A 6,190-nucleotide genomic window follows, 5' to 3' on the forward strand; every position below is an offset into this window, starting at 1 on the left:
TTTGCTTAGGGCCCCCAAATGGCCTAGGCCGGCCCTGCGTTGGATTTACACAAAAGCGTAATTATAGCTTGAAATATTTATGTAAAATGAATGATAACGGCCCAATTTTTTTTTTTTGCTTTGAACCAAGAATCTAGGCTGTTCTATGTTCATACTTATAGAAATGTACGCATTTATTTACAAGACTTTTCAACTGAAAAAGCTCTTTATTTTGTGATGGCCGCTATGTTGTATTCATACACAGTAACATAAGTTTACATTCAAATGATCAGGTAATTTTCAGCCAACTGCCGTTCTTTTGGGGAGGCAAAAAAGTAGTAATTTAGACATTTCTGCAATCATACAAAATAATTATTTTACGTGTAACATTTCAATCTAAAAATGATGTTAGGCAATAGTAAGATCGGAATTCAACCTAAATAAGTTGTGATTGTATTTAGAAAAATGCAAATTTTGCTTTTGTTGAGTAAAATTAAGATGATTCCACATGCTTTCCTCAAGTATCTAAACTGAAAATTGAGTGGTTTATTAACTGTTGAAAACATATAAAATAAATAATAAAATAATAAATACATTTTTAAAAATTAAGTTGCTATTTTGGGCAAAAAGATGTTTAAACATTGCTAGTGATCCTGAAAATATAGGCGATTATCTCTGCATTTGGAGCTTTTTGTGCTTATAATGTAAAATTTGGGAATTTTATAGCCATTTTTGTCGCCATGTTCTGTCATACTTGTATAGAAAAATAATCGGTATTATTAGGGAACTACTTTTTTGAAGTCGCTGCTCATGGAGACTCACATATGCCTAAGAGACGTGCCTGTTTTGGTTTTAGGTCGCCAGCAGCTTTGGTTTTGAAAAAGTTTGAATTTTAAGGTTTTTGAAAATAGGCCCCCTAGGATCGGCCACGAGGCCCATGTCCCGTCAGTTGAGAGTGAAGTCTATGATCAAAGCCACAAAACTGTCAATCATCATTAAGTACCAAACACAAGCTGGACAGTTTGGCCGCATTGCTTTGCAGGATCGAGAGTGAGAGGCTGTGGCACTGTACGAGCATGAAGCAGAAAAACAAGTGCATTTAATTAAAAACCTGATCAACTGAAAAATGGCACGATTTCCGATCATGTCATCGGCTCGGGACATCCCTTAATTTTTTTTTTTAAATAACACTTTTCTGTGTTTTCCCAAAACAAAAGAATAAAAGAAACCAAAATGCAGTGCGACTCATGTAAAATAAATTAGACCAGTCCGGTGTACAGCATTAAAAAAATCAAATAATTTATTTCTGTGTTCTTTTTTTTTTTTTGTCTTCTCTTCTCCACATTAAATAAAAAGTTATTGGATATTTCCCAAATCCAAATAAAAAAGGGAGGGGACTAAAACAAATCTGACATGCAGAAAAACAACAGCAAATATCGGATTTTTGCTTCTTATTCAACACGGCGTTGATGGCGTTTTAGGGTGGTTCACGATTTTTTTTTTTTTTTTAATGATAAACACAACAAAGCCCTTCAGTCAGATGCTCTCAGGCTGTAATGCCCCCCTTCCCCAAAAAGCACTGCCTGCTTCACAGCTTTCGGGAAAAAACACGCGTATTTAATTAATTGCCTGTCAATGGCAGCCGATGAAAGATTCCAGCTTTTTGTCAAATGGACGCGCGGTAGACGGTTCACGTAGCCCCCCAAAAAAACAAAAACAAAGTAAACACCGTTTCAAAAAGTCGCCAAAAAAACAACACAAACAGGATAAATTGCGATTGAAAAAAATGGTCATTTTTTTCCTCGCGTTTCTAGATTTTGGCAGCATATCGGCAAGGTGAAAGCACACAGGCAGGAGGCCATTTTGCATATTCTAAATGAATCGCAAAAAGTTTCCAAACTCGACGGAGCGGAAAACAATTATTAAAACAAATAAAAATGAAAAGGAGCAATTTTGATCAATTGTTTGTATTCTTAACGAATAACGTCTTGGAATAGAATTTTTGCATTGCAAACGTTGCAAAAATAGTCATTACAATATGATAGAAATTGAAATTAAGATTTTTTTTTTTCATGAAATAGTTTTTTTTAACACTGAAATTTAGCAGAAAATTATAAATATTTTAGAATTAGGGCAAACACTGATAACACTTTAATGGTGGGTTCATATGACTGTCATAATTAGGACATGACACTGTCATGAGCATGTCACATGTCATGAATGCTTAATGACAGATGTCATTATGTCATTAACTCCATCTAAAGCAGAAGTTCAGAATTTTTTATATTAGGCTTAATCTTTGAGGTAGCGGGGTTTTAATTACCGTATTGGCCTGAATATAAGACGGTGTTTTTTGCATTGAAATAAGACTGAAAAAGAGGGGGTCGTCTTATATTTGCGGTCTAGACAATTATACCCATTCACGACGCTAGATGGCGCCAGATATCATTGACGCGATGTTCTGTCATGACAGATTTCAGCTCCTCTCAAGTTTAACCAGTTTGCATTATTTTATTGCAATGTTTTTCCTTATTCAGATTTGTTTCAAGACTACAGTTAGACTTTACTTTGATGGTTAATGCAGTTATTGCAATTTTGTTGTTTTATCACAATAGATTGGTTTATTTACATTTCAAAAACCAGAAGCCATTCATTTACGAATGTGATTGCACTTTAGTTTACATATTTAAATGTTCAGATGTTAAGATTTGAATGAGGCAAAATAACATGCTTTTTCTCTCAAATATAATGTTATCATTTGTTTCTGCTGTACTGTAATTATTTTCTGTATAAAAATTGATTTAGTGTTCAAAAAGTCTTTTTTCAAACTTGAGTCTTGAAATAGAGGGGGTAGTCTTATATTCGGCCCAATACGGTAGTTGGTAGAGTTGATTTCAACAAATTCCCTGCCATTTGTAAGTTGTTAGTTTCAGGGCTCCGGAGTGGCTAAGCTAGCGCGAGTCAATGAGCTGATTTAGCATGCCAATAAAAAAAAGATACAGATCTACGAACAGATCCAACATAGTCAAATAAATTCCAAATGCAAATCATTGTTCCAAAACACCTATGCAGCCAAAACAATGTCTCAAAAAAACTGCCGTAATTTGTTTCATTCTGCAGGACTATTTTTTTTTTTAGATGCGTAATAATACCACTTGTGCGCTCACGGTGCATTCGAAGAAGGTGGGACGGTACAAGTTGCGACCTCAAAGCGTTCCAAGCGAATGTAAACAGCAAAGATGGCTGATCGCGCCAAGTTTGTTTTTTATTTTTTGCCATCAAAAGACGTTTTGACCTCCAGCAAACCTGCCTTCTGGTAAGCGATCAAATAGTGGAGGCGTTCCAATGATATTTTTCCAGATCGGAGGTCGGAAACTTGACTTCCCACCTTCCTTGAATGCAGCATCAGTTTGCTGAGTTAACATGGCGAAATGTGCCTTTAGAGGCGTGGAATCAGACAGAAGAAATGGGCAAAGAAAAGTTTCCACAAATTCCCTATGAGGAACAATATAAAATGGTTACTTGCTGCTGGCTACGACCAAAAAAAAATCAACGCTGAAAAAACCCGATGTGATATCACTCCGCGCTGCTCCACTGCAGAGCCTTCTGGATTACAAGTGTTGCTGTTCATACTGCAATTACTGACATGCAATGCTAAGTTTTAATAACTTTATCCTGAAAACATAGCCAACACAATTGATTGCATGGGTCATCGATGATTTTCATGTGTGCATATGTTGTTTTTATTGCAATGCTAAGTCTGCCCAATTGACTTGCGCTAGCCTAGCAACTCCGGAGCCCTAAAACGAACACACTACAGGTAATTTGTTGAAATCAACTCCACTAATTAAACTTGTGCTGCAACGATTAATCGATTAACTCGAGTATTCGATTAGAAAAAAATATTCGAATTAAATTTTGTTGCTTCAAGTATTTGTTGAATTAAAGTGGCGTTGTAATGGTTTGTTTTGAAAGTGTTTGCATTTAGTTTTATTGATGAGGGTAGATACACTGCCCTCTGGTCTGCCTCTTTTCACATGGCTGAATCCAACCGCTCCCTGTTAAGACCAATGTAAGCAAAGTTTTTGTTTGAGCTGATGTTTTTTTTAATATATTCTTAATTTAGTTTATTGGGTTATTTAGCCGGTTTTTGTGGGAATATGTGTCTGAACCATTTGTTAAGAGCATTGTAAAAAAAAAAAAATTTTTTTTTCAAAAAACTAGCATTTAAGCTAGTGGCCTTTTTCTGTGTAAGTTAGCCAAATGTTCTTTTGTTGTACATACATCCTCATTTTAAAAAAAAATTATACCGTTTGACGCTCAGCTCAGGTATTTTAAATGTTCATGTTCCTTATCCGATTACTTGATTAATCGAATTAATTAGTCCACAGGTGTCAAACCGATTCCAGAAAGGGCCAAGTGGGTGCTGGATTTTGTTCCAACAGATACCGTGCAGAGAGTTTAACCAATGAATATTCCTACTGAAACAAGCAGCACCTGACAAAGTTTAACTGATTACACATGTAAAAGATCTGATTGGTGAAAAGGTGTCCTCTTCATTGGTTGGAAAGCAAACCTGCACCCACTTGGCCCTTTCTGGAATCGGTTTGACACCTGTGAACTAGTCCATCGATTAATCGACTACTAAAATACTTGATAGCTGCAGCCCTAAATTAAACCCTTGCTAACTTGAAGATTAAGCCTGATGTAAAAAAATTCTAAACTTCCACTTTAACCAATCCGCATCTTTTACATACTTTCAAAAGTGATGTTTTCCTTATAAGCATTCATGAATACTCATGACAGTGTCATGTCATAATTATGACAGTCTTATGAACCCAGTGCCAAATAAAGTGTTACCCAAACTTTTAGTACCTTAATAAAAATGATCTTGTCATGTGCTCATTTTTTAAGTGAAATAAAAATGTTTCCTCATATTGTTAATGTTGCTAAGTCTGACTGTATTATTGTATAATTATTTTCCATGGAAGTTGCGCCCCCCCCACCAGATGCAAAATTTATAGAAAAATGATGTCATTCGTTTGTGCTGCTATAATTTTTGAGATATTAACTCTTTTATCGGTCAGTCTGAGGTCAACCAGACCCCCATTTTTAATTAAAATTGGTGTCAATTTTTTGTGTTGTAAAAATTTGTGTTGCTATCGTTTTTGAGATAGTGATCCCTCGTTTTTCGCAGTTAATGGGGACACCCCCTCACTGCGATAATCAAAATCTGCGATTTACTTTTTAAAAAAATTTTTTGGGCAATGTGCAATGTATTTACCGCAATTCCTGGACTACAAAAAGCGCACCTGATTATCAGCCACAACAGCCAAATTTCACAAAATTTTAGAAATAAATCGACACATATGCCGTACTTGACTAGAAGCCGCAGGTGTTCATATCGTAACATTGGATTTTTACATAGATACAGTATTACACAGAAATATTTGATTGATCAAAAATATATTTATGAACCAGATAAACATGCATCAACATCAACTCATGTTGTCTGAATGTTAAAAAAAAAAACAGGTCCCTACATTTGCAAAGATACATAATCTACTTTAATTTGCCTTTTAAACTTGAAGTGGATAAAATCCTCTCACATCAAGTGCTAGCCCTTGTATAGCAGCTTTGTATTTGCATACTGTGGCAATAACGTCCTCCGAATGCCAGTTGAAAACGGCTAATCAACGCCTGCATCGCGTTCTCTTGTCATAGCAAATAGTGGATGCCCATCCATTTAAAATAGTTATTTTGTAGCTGCATATAGTATCAGATGGAGTCCTGATTATCTATAAAATTCTGGGTTATTGAGTAAGTCTGAAGAGCTTCTGGCAAGCTTTTTTAGTGCTAGTGTAGCAGCTGAAAGCTACAGTTGTGGTCAAAAGTTTACATAAACATGTGAAGAACATAATGTCATGGCTCTCTTGAGTTTCCAGTTATTTCTACAACTCTGATTTTTCTCTGATAGAGTGTTTGGAACAGACACTTCTTTGTCACAAAAAACATTCATGAAGTTTGGTTCTCTTATGACTTTATTATGGGTGAACAGAAAAAAGTGAGCAAATCTGCTGGGTCAAAAATATACATACAGCAGCGCTAATATTTGGTAACATGTCCCTTGGCCATTTTCACTTCAATTAGGCGCTTTTGGTAGCCATCCACAAGCTTCTGGTTGAATCTTTGACCACTCCCTCTTGACAGA

Source organism: Corythoichthys intestinalis, chromosome 19 (genome assembly GCF_030265065.1).
Source record: "Corythoichthys intestinalis isolate RoL2023-P3 chromosome 19, ASM3026506v1, whole genome shotgun sequence".
In the NCBI taxonomy this organism is placed as follows: Eukaryota; Metazoa; Chordata; class Actinopteri; order Syngnathiformes; family Syngnathidae; genus Corythoichthys; species Corythoichthys intestinalis.